The following is a 19,645-nucleotide window of genomic DNA, read 5'->3' as shown; positions in this document are numbered from 1 at the left end:
TCACACCATTCTCCTGCCTTAGCCTCCACTACAGGCGCCTGCCACCACGCCCGGCTAATTTTTTTGTATTTTTAGTAGAGACGGGGTTTCACCGTGTTAGCCAGGATGGTCTCGATCTGCTGACCTCGTGATGCACCAGTCTCGGCCCCCCAAAGTGCTGGGATTACAGGCGTGAGCCACCACGCCCGGCCAAAATGGGTTTGTTCTTAAGCTTATTTATGCCAGTTGTACTTGTCATTGTAATTATATCATTTGATTAAGTATTACATAAAGCAACAAAAATCGAGTACTAAGGAGAAAAGTAGTTGTTTCTATGGAAGCTAAATTGAGACTACTTGTCATGCCCGGCAGATTGAACACCTGCATTTTCTCCTGTTTCTCCCAAAACCTAAATAAAGGAACAAAAGGCATAAATCCATAAGGGCAAATAATGAGAAAGGAGATACATTCGAGTTGAGATGTCAGCAAAATTTTGGAATAGGCTAATTGGTAATTAAGTTTCAACTTTTTCCATTCTGCAAGTGTCTGCAGGGGAGAAAGCCTCAAAAACAAGGTGATTCAAGCTGGGTGTGGTGGTGCATATCTGTAATCCTAGCTACTCGGGAGGCTGAGGTGGGAGGATCGCTTGAGCCCAGGAGTTCAAGGCTTCAGTGAGCTATGATCATGCCACTGCACTCCAGCCTGGGCAACAGAATGAGACCCTGTCTCAAAAACACAAATGAAAAAGGCAAGGTAATTCCTACCACAGAATTAGCAAAAGCAGGGGAACTAGATATCCCCCTCATCTCCTCCTCCTCTAGCCCATATGGCCAGCTGACAGTTCCTCCCCTCGACCCTGGCAGGAAAGTGGATCTTTTAAAGTTGGACTGGAGAGACCACGGACTGGTGGACAATAGGCACAACTTGGCGGGTGACAGGGAGGCAACTGAGAAAACTCAGGGACTGGGGAGAGTCTGCACACTGACCTTTGAAACTCCAGCCCTCTCCCACTGCTTGGCTGCCACAACTCTGACTACAGGGCAAGACTGGCTACAGAATTTGCAGGGCCCAGTGCAAAATAAAAATGTAGGGCTCCTTGTTTAAAATAAAATTTTCAAGATGGCAAAATTTCTCTTAAATGGTCCAATACTGTGATAAATTTAGTAAGAGTTAAATCTTGAATCCCAAATCTAAGTCAGTTACACAATTTATATGTTAAATTGGAATCACAGGCTAATCTATTTCTCTAATATGCCTTTTTTTTTTTTTTTTTTTTTTTTGAGCAGAGCATTAGAACAAGTGTGAGGTCCTTCTAAGAGCAGGGCCCTGTGAGACTGCATGGGATGCTGGCCCATGAAGCCAGCCCTGCTGCAGGTTATTCTTGCACAGGCAAGGGATTGAAGGACTGTTCTTGGAAACTGGACAATCTAGAGAAATGACCCACATATACTGTCATATGGGAATTTCTCAATAAAAACTTCCAATTCTCATCAAATTGTCAATGTGGGTACTTTATGCATTTAATGGCAATTTTTTGCACACAGAAAAATTATTCAGAGACCAGTTTGTTCTTTTTAATTCATATTTTACCTATTGCAATTTTTAAAACCTAGTTCTTCCTTAAACTTTTAAATTCAATTTCCAGATCTGATTTGGTAGGTTTATAAAATCTACCAAAATGCAATATTAACTTTTAAGGGAATTTTTAGCATCTAATTAATTAATTCCCTTAATCATTTTCAAATCATGTTCATAAATGTAATAAACACCTGTAATCCTAGCTACCTGGGAGGCTGAGGTGGGAGGATTGCTTAAGGCCAGGAGTGCAGTGAGATATGTTTGTGCCACTGCACTCCAGCCTGGGCAACAGAGTGAGACTCTGTCTCAAAAAACAAACAAACATGGCTGGGTGCAGTGGTGCACATCTGTAATCCCAGCACTTTCAGAGGCTGAGGTGGGCAGATCACTTGAGGTCAGGAGTTCAAGACCAGCCTGGCCAAATGGTGAAACTCCGTCTCAATAAAAAAATTAGCCGGGTATGGTGGTGCGTGCCTGTAATCCCAGCTACTCAGGAAGCTGAGGCAGGAGAATCTCTTGAACCCAGGAGGTGGAGGTTGTAGTGAGCTGATATGGCCTCACTGCATTCCAGCCTGGGTGACAGAGTGAGACCCTGTCTCAAAACAAACAAACAAATGAAAATTATTACTAGTGTATAATAATTTCATTTTCATTTTAAATTCTTCAATTGGCTTATAACAAAACTTCCCAAGAAAAGCTCCTACAAATAACTTCTCAAATGAAATGTCTCATGATAATTAAATTTATAAATACAATAAGACTTAATGTCTCTTAAATGGTCCAATACTGTTATAAATTTAGTAAGAGTTAAATCTTGAATCCCAAATCTAAGTCAGTTACACAATTTATATGTTAAATTGGAATCACAGGCTAATCTGTTTCTCTAATATGCCTTTTTATTTTATTTTATTTTTTTAGCAAGGTACCGTCCAGGCTGGAATACAGTGGTGCTGCCATAGCTCACGGCAGCCTCAAACTCCTGGACTCAAGCAATCCTCCTGCCTCAGCCTCCCAAGTAGCTCAGGACTACATGCATGCATTATCATGCCTGTAATGAGAAAAACCTGGAATCATATAGAAAAACCTTCCCCCAAGCTGGGAGGGAGCCAAGAGACCAAACAATGACTCAGACAAGTCCAGTTTGGCAAGTAGATGAGTTTATTAGGACTTATATAGGAGGTACTACCGGACAGCAGCAGGACAGCTTTAGAGGCCCATGCTGCCTCCCATCCCTATGCTGCTTTTAAACTAATTTTCTGGCTCTTTGCCTACTGTGTGTGTTATGGGACTTTTTTCCCAGGTAGGTTCTCAGATACTCTCTGGAATGTTTGGGTTCTCAGGGACACCTGCTCCTTGACAGGACAGAACAAGACCCCATCTCTAAAAAAAGAATAAAAAGGAGTACCTAAAATAAGGATTTTAACTAACATTTAATACCATATGTTTACTTTGTAACTTTTCTAAATTCTAAATTTCATAAAGTTAAAGAAAGTTGTTTATTTGAAGAAACATTGCCTTTCCACTTAGGGGAACATCATCTTCTCAGCTGGCTGAGTTTACTCTGACCAAACACTTCAGCTGAGCATGAGACTTGGAATTATAACACACCCTGGAAATATTTCTTGTGACTCTGATTGCCGAGCTAAGTTCCTTTCTGTAGTCACTACATTCTGGACTCTAAAATCCAGTCCTTGAGTTTCAGTCCTAAATATTCCTTTATTCCTGGAGTTTGCAACCCCAAATAAGATTGTAGCTAGGACAGGCACAGTAATCCCAGCACTGAGAGGCCAAGGCGGGTGAATCATTTGAACCCAGGAGTTCGAGACCAGCCTGGGCAACATGGTGAAACTCTGTCTCTAATAAAAATACAAAAAATCTGCTGCGTGTGGTGGTGTGTGCCTGTAGTCTCAGCTACTCGGGAGGCTAAGATGGGAGAATTACCTGAGCCCAGGAGGCTGACGCTGCAGTGAGCCATGATCTGCCACTGCATCCAGCCTGAGTGACAGAGTGAAAACCTGTCTCAAAAAAAATATTGTAGCTAACATCTTTCATCACTACTTGGTTTTACATTTCTTCAATTTTCCTTAGATATGTAATGTTTTCCAACTACCTGTAAAGATACTTATGGTCATTCCATTGGATCCTCAGGATTCTTATTTAAGTCTGTGTGCTAGTCAAGGTTCTCTAGAGGGACAGGACTAATAGGATAAATGTGTATATGAAAGGGAGTTTATTAGGGAGTATTGGCTCACATAATCACAAGGTGAAATCCCACAATAGGCTGTCTGCAAGCTGAGGAGCCAGGAAGCCAGTCGGAGTCCCAAAACCTCAAAAGTAGGGAAGCTGACAGTGCAGCCTTCAGTCTGTGGCCAAAGGCCCAAAAGCCCCTGGCAAACCACTGGTGTAAGTCCAAGAGTCCAAAAGCTGAAGACCCTGGAATCTGATGTTCAAGGGCAGGAAACATCCAGTACAGGAGAAAGATGGAGGCCAGAAGACTAAGCCAGTCTAGTCCTTCCACTTTCCTCCTCCTGCTTTTATCCTAGCCACCCTGGCAGCTGATTAGATAGTGCTGGCAGCTGATTAAGGGTTGGTCTGCCTCTCCCAGTCCACTGACTCAAATGTTAATCTCCTTTGGCAACACCCTCACAGACACACCCAGGAAGAATACTTTGCATCCTTCAATCCAATCAAGTTGACACTCAATATTAACCATCACAGTCTGTTAAAACCTTTTTGGAGTTGGTAGAATCCCAAAATGTTTTCATGTCCTTCTTTATGGTAGGGTCACACCCCTATGGACATTAAATGATATCCAACCAAATTCTGCATTATCATGGATTTGTCAGATAGTGCTAAGGTCATTCTAATGACTGTGAGCATTCTACAGCAAGGCCCACAGTAAACAGGCCCCAGCTAGTCACACAGTTTCAGTTTTTAGTGCTTCACTCTTAAATACAGGCAAACAACTAAATAACATCAGATATTTGAGGAAAATTTTCTAACACAAAAGACAAAGAGGACAACGAGCATTAAAAAGAACTTGGAAGAAATAGAGATCATATAGGGAGGAAAGGAAAACAATAATTCATATCCTCAAAGAAATTTAAGAAAATATTATACCCAAAACCAAACAGGATGCTATATACAAAAAATAAAAATGAAAAATTAAAGCAGCATTCAAAGAATTAGGTTGGAAAACATAATTATAGAAATCTCCCAGGAAGAAATAAAAAAAGAGGCCAGACACAGTGGCTGACACCTGTAATCCCAGCACTTTGGGAGGCTGAGGCAGGCGGATCAACTGAGCCCAAGATTTCAAGACCAGCCTGGGTAACATAATGAAACCCCATCTCTACAAAAAATTTTTAAAAAATTAGACAGGTGTGGTGGTGTGTGCCTGTAGTTCCAACCACTTGGGAGGCTGAAGTAGGAGGATCACTTGAGCCCAGGAGGTTGAGGTTACAGTGAACTGTGGTTGTACCACTGCACTCCAGCCTGGGTGACATAGTAAGACCCTGTCTCAGAAAAAAAAGAAGAGGAGGAGGACGAGGAGGAGGAGGAGAAGGAGGAAGAGGAAGATTAGGAAGGGGAGGAGGAGGAAGGAGAAGAGGAGGAAGAAAGAAGAAAAAGGAAGAAGAAAAAATAAGAAGGAGGAGGAGGAGTGGGGGGGGGAGGGAAGAAAAACAAGAAGATGACAATGAACAACAGAAGAGAAAAGATAAAAGAATCAGAAGAGGTTCAATATATAAACAACAGAACACTAGAGAGAAAAGAGAAAATGGGGCAGAAGTAGAAGTCAATATCCTACCTCACAAAATATTAATTGTCTAGGTCAGTGGTTCTCAAAGTTTGGTTTGGAACTCCAAGACCATTTCAGGGAGAACATGAAGTCAATACTATTTTAATAATAATGCTAACTTGTTATTTGTCTTTTTCACCCTCTTTCACCAACAAATGTAGAAGGGAGTTTTCCAGAGTCTACCCGATGCGTAACGAAGTCATCATTGTGAGGGTTTATATTTTCTTGTGATTTTACATTTCTTAGTTCTAATTTCTAATATGGTAAATAATACATAGTTATAAGCCACATTAGAAAAAGTTCTTTAGGATCTTCAATAACTTTTAAGAGTTTGAGAACCACTATTCTAGGTGATCATTTATTCTAAATATAGCTAAGCACATTCGTTTGAAGCTCCTATACAACACCCAAAATGCAACCTATATTACTATTGTCTCCTCTTCCTTTTCTCTGAGCTTCCCACTAAAAATTCCACTCATATGAAAACATCAAGGAATTTACTGACTTTGTAAGGGTTGTGGATAAAGGAGTTTATATCAATCAGCATTTCACTTCAAACCCCCGCAAGACCTGCCTCTTCTCCCAAGTTTCCCTGTTTTTACTTTTCCCCCATGCTCTCTCTGGTTTTGTCTGGTGCAGTGGAGTACAGTGGCCCACTCAAGGCTCACTGCAGCCTCGACCTCCTGGGCTCAAGCTATCCTCCTACCTCAGTCCCCTGAGTAGCTGGTACTACAGGTGCCCACCACCACACCTGGCGAATTTTTGTATTTTTTGTAAAGATGGGGTTTCACCATGTTGCCTAGGCTAGTCTCAAATTCTTGGGCTCAAGCAGCCCACCCGTCTCAGCCTCCCAAAGTGCTGACACTACAAGTGTGAGCCACCTTGCCCGGCCTCCATCCTCTCTCTTAGTATTGTTATTTTCCTCTTACCCTTTTCTCTTCCCTCATATAGGAAAGTTTAATTTTATCCAAGATTTAGCTAAACTAGCAAAAATAAAAAACAAAAAACAAAAAACCCATATTACTGATATCTACCCTCAATAGAAGACAGAAAGAAAAAGAGGAATTATAGTTTCTGATACAAAGAAAAAATTTAAGGCCAGGTGCAGTGGCTCATGCCTGTAATCCCAACACTTTGGGAGGCCAAGGAAGGAGGATCACTTGAGCCCAGGAGTTCAAGACCAGCTGGGCAACATACGGAGACTCTGTCTCTACAAAAAATTTAAAAATTAGCCAGATGTGGTGGTATGCACCTGTAGTCCCAGCTACTCAGGAGGCTGAGGCAGAAGGATTGCTTTAGCCTGGGAGTTCAAGGCTGCAGTGAGCTATGATTGCACTACTGTACTCCAGCCTGGGCAACAGAGTAAGATCCTGTCAAAAAAAAAAGAAAAAGAAAAGAAAAGAAAAAGAAATTTTAATCATAAAAACTACTACATTCATTGGAGAAAAAGCAAAACACATATAAACAGAAAGAACATTTGAAAACAAATGATGCTGTCTCTCACCCAAAAATAAACATTATTAATATATTGGTATACCCCCTCCAGATTTTTTTCTCCATAGACAAACACCTATACCTAATTGTTAAAAAATGGGATCTTACTACATGCCATGTATAATCCACTTTTTTACTTAGCATATTCTAAACAACGTCCATGTCAAATACATTTATGCAATATTATTTTCCCAAACTTTCTCTTAAAACTTTTTCAAAACCAGGCATGGTGGCTCATGCCTATAATCCCAGCACTTTGAGAGGCTGAGGCTTGAGCCCAGGCATTCGAGGCTGCAGTGAGCTGTGATCATGCCACTGTACTCTAACCTGGGCAACAGAGAAAGACCCTGTCTCTAAAAAATGGGAAATAAAAAATAAAAACTTTTTCAAACTGAGAAAAAAAAATTGACAGTTGCATCTAATGCCCTTCACATACAATCAATGTTAGAAGAAGATTTACCCTGAACATCTCACTTTTCTGCATGGCTCAGGTCCTCTGATCAAAGGCAATTGCAAACAATTCAAGAATACTTATATAAGGAGACATCTCAGGATAGTAAAGCGTAGACATGTTTACCTCCCTGGAGATGGTCCAGGATAGTAAAGACAAAGAACTCTTCTTCCTCCCTTCCTGGACAAGACTTGCTTACATTCCAGAGTAAACTAAGGTTTCTCTCTCTCTGGAGAGGATGATGGGCAGGTCTCTGGCAGTTATATAGAAGATCAGAGTTTCCTAATTTTTACAGGGCTCCTCTCCTGTAATGCACCCCGCTGCATGTGCAGGTACCATCTCGCCCTCACGATGACCCTTGGAAACCAACATAGGATGTTGCTTGGGCTGCTGCTTTTGCTACAAATGATTGTTTTTGTTTTTGACTCAGAAGCCTCATTTAAAAGTAAGTTTCTGCAAAACCATTTTTAATGGCTGAATATACTATTTTAAGCTTCCATCATAATTTAGTCAGTCTATACTGCTGGACATTTAGATTGTTTCCAACAGTTTGGAAATATTCTTATTGTAAATAGCATTGTGATGAATGAACTTTTATAACTAAATCTTTTTTCACATCCTAAATTCTTTCTTTAGGATAAATTCCAATGGCTGGGTGCAGTGGCGTGTGCCTGTAGTCCCAGTTATCGGAAGGCTGAGGTGAGAGAATCACTTGAGCCCAGGAGTTGGAAGCCAACTTGGGCAATAGAGCAATATCCTATCTCTAAAACAGATAAAAATAAAAAAGTTCCAAGAAGTGTAATTGTTGGGTCAAAGGACACGCATAATTTTAAAGTTTCAGTATGTATTTATGTATTTCCAAGCTGTCTTCCAGAAAGTCTATCAATCTATACTTTCAATAGCAAAGTGTAAGAGCACAACTGTTCTTATACCCCTGCCAACAGGGTTACTGACATTTTGAGTAAGAAAAGAAAAAGAAGAAGACATCTATCTCATTGTTTTAATCAGTGTTTATTCATAAACGTGATTGAACTTCATTAGTGTGTTCATTAACTATTTGTAGGGAGACTATGGCCTGCAGCTGATCACAGCGTCATCAAATACTAAGGCAACTATCACACAGCCTCTCACATGTGTCTCTTCTCTCCCCACATCTGCTGAGGGCTCAGTTCTTCCAAGTTCAGATTCTCAAAGAGATGAATCTGATATAGCCATTTCATATTAGGTTGTATCACCAGCCAGTCTAAGGCACCGCTAACTGGAAGTTTAGGGTGGAATTTAGAGTCTGATTCCTATCACCCATCCCTCTTTTCCTCCAGGGTTTTGCATGACAGAAAAACTAGATCACCAGCCAAACAAGAATCCAAATGTCAGCTGTCTTTTTTTTTTTTTGAGATGGGATCTTGCTCTGTTGCCTGCCCAGGTTGGAGTGCTGTGGTGCTATCACCATCCACTGCAACTTCAATCTCCCCAGCTCAAGCCATCCTCCTGCCTCAGCCTCTCAAGTAGCTGGGACTATAGACGTGCACCACTACATCCAGCTAATATTTCTATGTTTTGTAGAGACAAAGTCTTACTATGTTGCCCAGGCTGGCCTCAAACTTCTGAGCTCATGTGATCCTCCTGCCTTGGCCTCCCAAAGTGCTAGGATTACACCATGCCCGGCCCAAATGTCAGTTGTCTTCGTGGTTGGTCAGGCACCCAAAAACATACCCTTGAAGAGTTCTCTGATGCTGGCCAGTTTGGAGACAGCAGCAGGGTCACATCTCACCTTCCTGAATTAAAGATAGCTTCCTGGCCTGGCAGGACTGATCAGAATTCCACCCCAGTTCCCACTGCCAATCACAGGCAGAAAAACTAGAAAAGAGAGAGTGGTGCACTGCAAAGCAGAAGGAAGAGAAAGCCTGGCTGCCTTTCAGTTCAGTGACTATGCAGAATCCCTTGTCTCCAAGTAAAAGCATGGCCCTGTGAATTTCACAGATCTTAACTGATCCTATTAATCTTTTCTCCTCGCTGTGAATAGGCAGAGGCCAGATATGTTTATTTCTAATATTCCTTGTGATAGGAGTTTTTCATTTTTGGCCTCCTAGTATCTAACACTTCCTATTTGGAAAAAAATCCAATAAAGAAGCTTAAGTATGGACAAATAGCCCCTTTTCCAGATCCCTTGTCTCTAGAATTTGGGCACAGGACCTTCCAATCAGACACTCCTACCTAAGACCTTGATTCTGGAGTAACAGAAAGAAGCAAATGGCACTTAGAATCTTTCCAGAGGTGGAAGAGGAAGCAATAAGGGTACTGTCCAATGTCCGATGGTGGTTGTGCCAATGACAGACGCAGTTGGATACTAACCAGATGCTTCCTGTGTATTGATTTGGTCTCTGTTTCGGGCTGCCTAATTTCCCATGGCTCCTTTCCAAGTTCCAAGCCTCATTCTTCAGCTTTTCCATCAATTTTGTGAGCTATGTAATGTCCTTTCAATAAATTCATTTTCTCTCTAACTAACCGAGAGTTAGTCTCCATTATTTAGGAACCTCGAAATTTGGTTAGTACATATGTCTGTTTGTACTTTTCTATGAAGACAAAAAGATAAGAAAGAGGGGTGCCCACCTCCAGTTCAGAAGTATCCACTATCCTGACTTTTGAGATAAACATTTCATGATTTTGCTTTATAGTTTTAGCATCTATGTATGTAGTCAGGGGAATGAGAATAATATGGTAGAAAATATGGCCCCTGTCTGTCAATCTCTTCCCTGAAAGAGATGGCAGTGACTCCAGTCTCTAACATTCTTATTATGTCCAGATTAACTATACGATAGCTTCCTAGATGACAATCCTGGTGCAAACCATCCTATTTCCTACTATCAGGATTCCTCTCTGCTTTTAATTTATTATAAATTGCTTATGCATATTTAACGTATAAGATGTATCTAACATATAAACTATATGTAAGTTATGAGCATAAAAATGAACACTCATGAATCCACACCTAACTTAAGAACATTACCAACAATGGTGAAGCTACCCGTGCACTTTTCCTGGATGTCATACCTCTGCCACTCCTTGTGCTGATCATTCCTTTGTTTAAAACAATTATGAAATATAACTGACATAAATATACACGTTGATGAAACATCATGAAAGGAAAACCTACAGAACCATACCAATGTGAGGAAATGAAACACTTCCTACTCCCAGAACCCCTCCTCATACCCTCTCCCAGTCCCTGCTCTTTGTCCCCTCTTGGTCATAAACTCCTCTCTCTTCATCAGAGGTATCCACTATCCTGACTTTTGTGATAATCATTTTCTTGGCTTTTCTATACAGTTTTACCACCTGTGTCTGTATCCCTAAACAACATCATTTCATTTGGCCTCATTTTGAACTTTAGATGAATGGATCATACTGTGTATATTCTTTTGTGCCTTACTTCTGTCATTCAATATTTTGTTCATGAGATTCATCCATGTTGTTGAGTAGAACTGCAATTTGTTCATTTGCATTGCTGTAAAGTATCCCATCATAGGAATGTACCATGATGTATTTATTTATTTTACTGTGGATAGACGTTGTGTTGTACTCAGTGTGGGGTATGATGAACAATGCTGCTTTGAATATCCTGATGCATGTATCCTAGGAGATCTTTAAGATCATCGACCTGGCAGTAGAATAGCCATCACGGGATATATGTATCTTCAACTTTACTAGATAATGCCAAATTGTTTCCCAAACTGAACACACCAATTAATCGACAGCAGTCTGAAGAGTTTCTGCCGCATCACATCCTTGCCAACAATTGGTGTTATCAAACTGTTGAATTTTAGCCAATCTAGAGGATAGTTAATGGTATCTCACTGTGGTTATACTTGCATTTCCCTAATTAATAATGAGAGTGAGCATATTTGCATGTTTATTGACCATTTATATTTTCTTCTGTTCAAGTCTTTGCTCATTTTTTTCAATGTGATTGTCTATTATTGATTTGAAAGAGTTTTCATATATCCTGGAGGCTATTCTTTATCAATTATACATGTGGCAAATATCTTGTACTCTGTACCTTGCTTTTTTGCTTATTTCATGCTATCTTTTGGCAAACAAAAGTTCTTTATTTTAATATAGTCAAATGTACGAATCTTCTCATTTATGGTTGGTGACATTGATAGTTTTAAAATTCTATACCTTTGAAGTAATATTCTTCTGCATTAATTTCTGTTTTTTAAAAAATTAGATATGGGAGTTTTCACTATGTTGCAAATGCCAACACCAGTTCTGTGAATGAGAAGCTAAACCTGGAGCCATGGCAACATGAGGAAGCTGAAGCTCCAGGATCCTTGAAGGGCACACTAAAGTGGTCCGGATGCCATCTGGCTTTTAGCAGAGGTATATAAAAGTCCTTCTGAAGGAAAGCATCCCAAATGTAGGCCCTTGGAATTTCCATTGATTTAAATTCAATGAAATAAACTCAACAATAAAAAATTACAGGGAGATTAAGCCACCATGAGTCAGCGAACAAAAACAACAACAACAAAAAAATGATTTAGTCCCCCAGAAACTTCAAATATTGGAATTATCATATAGGGAAAATAAAGTAAGCCTGTATAAAATATTCAAGAAAATAAAAGATGAAATAAAAAACATAATTTATGTCCACATAAAAACCTGCACATGAATGTTCATATGAACTTTATTCATAAGTGCCAAAATTTGGAAGCAACCAAGATGTCCTTCGATTGGTGAATAGGTTAAAAAAAAAAAGAAGGTACATCCAGACAATGGGATATTATTCAGTGATTAAAAGAAGTGAGCTGTCAAGCCATGAAAAGACACAGACAAACCTTAAGTGCATGTTGCTAAGTGAAAAAAAAAAAAAAAAACAATGGAAAGGCAACATCCTGTATAATTCCAACTATATGACATTCTGGAAAAAGCAACACTGTAGAGACAGTAAAAAAATCAATGGTTACTATGGGTGTGGGAGGAGGCTGGTTTGGGATGAATAGGTAAAGCACAGATTTTTAGGGCAGTGAAACTATTATGTACAATGTGCCATGACAGATACATGGTATTATATATTCATAAAAATTCATATAGGCAAGGAACAAGGGATTATTAAAAATGACCAGACAGATTTGAAAGGTTTATGTATTGTTTAGGAAGATGATAAAGATACTGATTAACATTAGACTTTAATGAGTTAATGATCCATGCTGTAATTTCTATGGTAACCCATAAAAGAAGAGAAGCAAGATGTACAAATTCCAGTAAGTAGAGGGGGAAGAATAAGTGATATTTTAAAAATTATAAATGCAAAAAAGGAGCGATACGGTTTAGCTGTGTGTCTCCACCCAAATCTCATCTCAAATTGTAATCATCACGTGTTGAGGGAGGGACTGGTGGGAGGTGATTGGATCAAGGGGATGGTTTCCCTCATGCTGTTCTAGTGATAGTGAGTTCTCACGAGGTCTGATGTTTATAAGTGTTTGGCAGTTCCTTCTTTGCTCTCTCTCTCTCTCCTGCTGCCTTGTGGAGAAGGTGCTTGCTTCTCCTTTGCTGTCCACCATTGTATTAGTCCCTTCTCACACTGCTATGAAGAAATATCTGAGACTAGGTAATTTATAAAGGAAAGAGGTTTAGTTGACACAGTTCTGCATGGCTGGGGAGGCCTCAGGAAACTTACAATCATGGTGGAAAGGGAAGCCAACATATCCTTCTTCACATGGCAGCAGGGGAAGTGCCAGATGCTTATAAAACCATCAGAGCTTGTGAGTCTCACTCACTATCCCAAGAACAGCATAGAGGTAACCACATCCACAATTCAATTACCTCCCACTGGGTCCCTCCTACAACACATGGGGATTATGGGAACTACAATTCAAGATGAGATGTGGGTGGAAACACAGCGTAATTGTATCAACCATGATTGTAAATTTCCTGAGGCCTCCCAAGCTATGCAGAACTGTGAGTCAATGAAACATCTTTTCTTTATAAATTACCCAGTCTCAGGTAGTTCTTTATCGAAGTGTGAAAATGGACTAATACAGAAGATTGGTACTGGGAGTGGGGCACTGCTATAAAGATACCTCAATATGTTGAAGCAAGTGTGGAACTGGGTAACAGCAGAGGTCAGAACAGTTTGGAGGGCTCAGAAGAAGACATGGGGAAGATGTGGGAAAGTTGAGAACTTCCTAGAGAATTGTTGAATGATTTTGACCAAAATGCTGATAGTGATATGGACAATGAAGTCCAGGCTGAGATGGTCTTAGATGGAGATGAAGAACTTATTGGGAACTGGAGCAAAGGTCACTCTTGCTATGCTTTAGCAAAGAGACTGACAGCATTTTGCCCCTTCCTTAGAGATCTGTGGAACTTTAAACTTGAGACAGATGATTTAGGGTATCTGGTAGAAGAAACTTCTAAGCACCAAAGCATTCAAGATGTCACATGGCTTTTTCTGAAAGCAAACGGTCATATGCGTTCACAAGGAGATGATCTGAAATTGGAACTTATGTTTAAAAGGGAAGCAGAGCATAAAAGTTTGGAAAATTTGCAGCCTGACCATGCAGTAGAAAACAAAGACCCATTTTCCAGGGAGAAATTCAAGCAGGCTGCAGGAATTTGCACAAGTAACAAGGAGCTGAATGTTAATAGCTGAGACAATGGGGAAAAATGTCTCCAGGGAATTTCAGAGATCTTCAGGACAGCCCCTCCCATCACAGACCTAGAGGCCTAGGAGGGAAAAATAGTTTCCTGGGCTGGGCAGGCCCAGGGCTCTACTGCTGTGTGCAGCCTCAAGACATGGTGCCCTGTGTCCCAGCCACTCCAGCTCATGGCTAAAAGGGGCCAAGGTACAGCTTGGGCCATTGCTTCAGAGGGTACAAGCCCCAAGCCCTGGCAGCTTTTATGTGGTGTTGGGCCTGCAAGTGTGCAGAAGCCAAGAGTTGAGGTTTAGAAACCTATGCCTAGATTTCAGAGGATGTATGGAAATGACTGGATGTCCAGTCAGAAGTCTGCTCCATGGGCGGAGCCCTCATGGAGAACCCCTACTAGTGCAGTGCAAAAGGGAAATGTGGGGTTGGAGCATCCACTCAGAGTCCCCACTGGGGCAATACCTAGTGGATCTGAGAATAGGGCCACTGTCCTCCAGACCCCAGAATGGTAGATCCACCAACAGCTTGCACCCTGGACCTGGAAAAGCTTCAGCACTCAACTCCAGCCCATGAAAGCAGCCTTTGGGACTGTACCCTGCAGAGCCACAGGTTAAGAGCTGTCCAAAGCCTTAGGAGCTCACCTCTTCAATCAGCATGCACTGGATGTGAGACATGGAGTCAAAGGAGATTATTTAAGAGGTTTAATATTTAATGACTGCCCAACCAGGTTTCAGACTTGCATGGGGCCTGTGGCCCCTTTGTTTTGGCCAATTTCTCCCATGTGGAATGAGAACATTTACCCAATGCCTGTACCTCCATTGTATCTTGGAAGTAACTAACTTGTTTTTGATTTTACAGGCTTGTAGGTGAAAGAGACTTGCCTTGTCTCAGATCAGACTTTGAACTTGGACTTTTGAGTTAATGCTGAAATGAGTTAAGACTTTGGGGTACTGTTGGGAAGGTATGATTGGAATAGCATGTGCAAATTCCCTGAGGCAAAAAAGGAGTACTGCTTGATGGAAGACCTAAGATGAGGCCAGTATGACTAGGAGGGGCATGGTGAGACTGAGGAGGCAGGTAGGGTCTAGTCTATGCAGATTTTTGTATACCACATTAAATATTTTATGCTTTATCCTAAGTGTCATCAAAAGCCATTTAAATATCTTCAGGGGTGGGGCAGAGGAAGGTAGTAGACATGAACAAGGTTGTATGTGGAAAAGATCACTTTGGCTGTACTGTAGAGCAGGGGTCCCCAACCTCTGGGCCACAGACTGGTACAGGTCCATGGCCTGTTAGGAACCCAGCCACACAGCAGGAGGTGAGCAGCAGGCAAGTGAGCATTACCACCTGATCTCCACCTCCTGCCAGACCAACAGCGGCATTAGATTCTCATAGGAACACGAACCCTATCATGAACCATGCATGTGAGGGATCTAGGTTGCAGGCTCCATCTAATGCCTGCTGATCTGAAGTGAAACAGTTTCATCCTGAAACCATTCCCTCCCCAGTCCATGGAAAAATTGTCTTCCATGAAACCAGTCCCTGGTGCCAAAAAGGTTGGAGATTGCTGCTATAAACAACAGACTGGAGTTGGGCCTAAGTGACTGCAAGAAGATACATTGAGTTTTAAACTGATTTCCAACTGAACAGAACTTTATGCATTCCTGCCTCCTCCTACTTTCCCATTAAGTAGATTATATTGAAAAAAAAATTAGTCAAATGAATGAAAGAAGCTTTTAGATGAATGATTATTTGGTTTTGTAAAATGGTTCACTTCTTTATTTCTTTTGCAAAGAAATTTCTTTGCCCTCTGATCACAGTGTGCAATTTGGGCTCACCAACTTGCTCTTTAAAAAATTCAGGAAAGTCGGGTGTGGTGGTTCATGCCTATAATCCCAGCATTTTGGGAGGCCGAGGCGGGTGGATCACCTGAGGTCAGGAGTTCGAAACCAGCCTGGCGAACATGGCAAAATCCCGTCTCTACTAAACATACAAAAATTAGCCGGGCGTGGGGGCAGGCACCTGTAATCCCAGCTACTTGGAAGGCTGAGGCAGGAGAATTGCTTGAACCTGGGAGGCGGAGGTTGCAGTGAGCCAAGAGTGTGCCATTGCACTCCAGTCTGGGGGACAAGAGCAAGACTTCGTCTCCAAAAAAAAAAAATTTCAGGAAAACAAGGCAACAGAATCTCTAAACAATCTGCCATGGCGGGAAAGGATGGGACCCTGACAATTGTCAACTTATGCCTCTCACTTCATCTCTTGAGGTCTTGAAACTTCTTTTGCAAAAATTGTAACAGTGAGAAAATTATGACTGAGAGAGATCTGATCTAACCAGCCCCCACCTTGACTCTGTAAATCAAAGAACACGATCAAGGAAAGTCTCAATCATTTTAGGAGGTTTATTTGCCATAGTAAAGGATGCATGCCAGGGAGGCAGGTATATGCCTATCTCCAAAGATGATTTTGAGGGCTTCAGTACTTAAAGGGGAAAGGGTGGATACTGGGGGAAGAGAAATTTTTTTTGTTTTTGAGACAGAGTCTCGCTCTGTCACCAGGCTGGAGTGCAGCGGCACAATCTCGGCTCACTGCAACCTCCAACTCCAAGCGATTCTCTTGCCTCAGTCTCCCAAGTAGCTGGGACTACAGGCGCGCACCACCACACCCAGCTAATTTTTGTATTTTTAGTAAAGATGGGGTTTCACCATACTGGCCAGGCTGGTCTCAAACTCCTGACCTCCTGATCTGCCTGCCTGGCCTCCCAAAGTGCTGGGATTACAGGCGTGAGCCACCACGCCCAGCCAAGAAATATTTTTAAATTGTGTCAGTAGATAAAAAGATAAAACAGTTGCATCCTTTTGAATACACAATTTTCATGTGAGTGGGGAGTGGAGGAAATATTCATGCCTTAGTCTGGCTCAGTTAATCTGTATTTTTACATAAGATAACGTAGACAATAGGGCAGAGGAAGCAATCAGATATGCATTTGTCTCAGGTGAGGAGAGGGAAGACTTTGAATTCTGTCCTATGTCCCATACCTGTGAAGATATCAACTTACATTGCCAGGTTGAAATTCAACAGAACTGTTTTAGAGTAAAGATCTTTGGGCCTAAAAGGAATTTCCTTGTGGGTAAAATGTGAGGGAAGTATATAGCTTTTATCTTTGTAGCTATCTTATTTAGGAACCAGATGGGAGGCAGGTTTGTGTGACCCAGTTCCCAGCTTGACTTTTCCCTTTGGCTCAGTGAATCTGGGGTTTTCCTTTCTCATCTTTAACCTCCAAAACTGCCCTTGGTCATTCCTGGGCTTGCACCAAGCTAACTTTGGGAGAAACTTAGTTTACAGTTTAAGCGATAGTAGCCCCTCCCCAAAACTAAACCACTTTTGTAAAACTAATGAAAAGCCACCAGGTTAGAAGGATAAGAGGAGCTTGAATTCTGCTAAGACATAGGCTTTGTTAAGTTAAATGATTACCAGCCACTATTCCAGAGGTCACTAGATTTGCAGCTTCCCCAGTTCACTATTGTAGAACCTAAGATTGGCCTTTTGAGATAAACTTTCAAGCTTCTGCATTTCGGATGGCTGACGACCCCAATGAGACCTTTGACTCTTGGCTCAACCAGTCCTGTGGCCTCCACCCAGAAGCAGGCTCCGTGCAGGGGGACCATTTTCCACACCCCTATAATTGCATTCCCAACCAATCAGCAGCACCCATTCCTCCAGCCTCCTGCCTGCCAAACTGTGTGTGTGTGTGTGGGGGGGGGGTGTTTTGTTTTGTTTTGTTTTGACTATAGCTCTCAGATCTTAGCCAAACTATTCTTGAAAAACCCTACCCTCTGAATTTTGGGGGAGATTTGGAGTAATAACTCCATCTCCAAGACCTATCTCATGTCAATTAAATTCTTTATTGCAATGCCATGGTCTCTATGAATTGATTTTGTCTGTGCAGTGGGCAGGAAGAACGTATTGGGTGATTACAGTGTCATGGATTTAAATACCACCACCACCCTCAGAACTCTGAGAAAAGATAATAGCTCAAACAGCTCTGAGCTGTCTGAGCTATGTGAAGTATGCAAAAACTTATCAGGCCCAGAGAGACAAGAGTTTGCCTGGGGGCAATTGTTTAGACATTTTGTTCCTGACTAGCAGCCTCACCCATTATCTTCATGTTCCTGGAATCTGTGATACAAAGAATAGTTTATAGCCAATCAATAGCTAATGTAATTTTAATGTAAATTCTTAGTAAACAACTTAGAAGCTGCCTCTTTTTCCTTTAAAAACCCACTCATAACTGCTGCTAATCAGAGTGTATATTTAGGGTAACTTGAATCTATGCTCCCAGGTAGCCATCTTCAACCTTTATGCTTGAATAAACTTCTTTTAAACTAGATTCTTACCTTTTTTATTATTTTAGGTTGACAACTCTCAAATTTATATCTCTAGCCCATTGGACTTCCTTCCCGAACCTCAGGGTCTAAATTTAATTGTCTATCCAGCCTCTCCACTTGGATGTTTAATAAGGATTTCAAATTCAACATATAAAAAACAAAATTCCCGACTTCCGCCTTAAAAATGGTTTCTTACAAGTTGCTCAAAACGCCTTTGACCTCACACTCCAAAACTAATATATCCACAAATCTTATAATTCTACTTCTAAAATACGCACAGAATTCATTGTTGTTTTCATCACCTCGATTTCCACCACTCTGGCCCACACCACTATCACCATGGCTGGATTATTGTAATAACTTCCTGATACCACTTTTCACCAACTAATACGAGCATTTTCGTCTGGTTCCCTCAGGGGTCCCTAAGCCCCAGGCTGCGGATAGAACCAGTCCCTGGCCTGTTAGGAACCAGGAGGCACAGCAGGAGGTGAGCAGCAAGCAAGGGAGCATTACCTCCTGAGCTCCGCCTCCCTCAGATCAGCGGTGGCATCAGATTCTCATAGGAGCGGGGAACCTATTGTGAACTGCGCATTGGAGGGATCTAAGTTGTGTGCTCCTTATGAGAATCTAATGATAAATGTAATGCCTTTGAATCATCCTGAAACCATCATCCACCCCCCCACCACGAAACCGGTCCCTGTTGACCAAAAGGTTGGGGGCCGCTGCTCTATATAATCCCTGGGAGACTGACGACTTTGTCTCTTTCACTTAGTGCCATGAACTCCAGGGCAACTTTGTGGACGCTCCATAAACACTTGCTGGAATGAACCCATAAATATTTTATACTACCACATATACAGTAATACATTTAAGGAGCTGCTTGGGTGTGTAAAAAATTGCAGGGGACGTTTACAAATAAAGAACCTCCTGAAACAAAGCAATGAATGGAAAGTGGGATCAGCTGGTTGAAGCAATGCCCACAAGCTGCTCCAGCTTCCCAAAGCAGACAGGTTTTCCACCTAAGCCAACATCCTTTTATTTTTAGTCACTATAGCTATAAATCTACTCCCTTACCCCGCACCTCACTCTCAGCCGACAGCCCAATGGGCTTATCCTCCTCTCGCCCTCACGATGAGCGAGTCCACGCGGTCTCAGGCTGGAAGATGCACTTGACCACCAGCCAAGCACTCACGGACGACACTGGATTCTAGGCCGCCTGGGCTTCTCCACTGTACTAGGAATGTAAAATCAAAAGTCAGAAAGAAAACTTCGGAGGTGGAATCTCCAACCCGGCAACGGGTTAGGAAGCAAA

At 41.6% G+C, this 19,645-nt stretch overlaps 1 long non-coding RNA gene across 1 annotated transcript in view; it reads right to left on the bottom strand.

Annotated features, from left to right (window-relative positions):
• Positions 1 to 19,645, bottom strand: part of LOC134809473 (uncharacterized) — a 27,356-nt gene extending 7,711 nt beyond the window's left edge. The window contains exon 1 of the long non-coding RNA XR_010155330.1: positions 19,408 to 19,645. This is a non-coding gene — a long non-coding RNA (uncharacterized LOC134809473). The remainder of the gene's footprint in view (positions 1 to 19,407) is intronic.

Source organism: Pan troglodytes, chromosome 2 (genome assembly GCF_028858775.2).
Source record: "Pan troglodytes isolate AG18354 chromosome 2, NHGRI_mPanTro3-v2.0_pri, whole genome shotgun sequence".
Taxonomy (NCBI): Eukaryota; Metazoa; Chordata; class Mammalia; order Primates; family Hominidae; genus Pan; species Pan troglodytes.
Note: the sequence above shows the minus strand (reverse complement) of the source record. Positions and strands in the feature narration are given on the sequence as shown.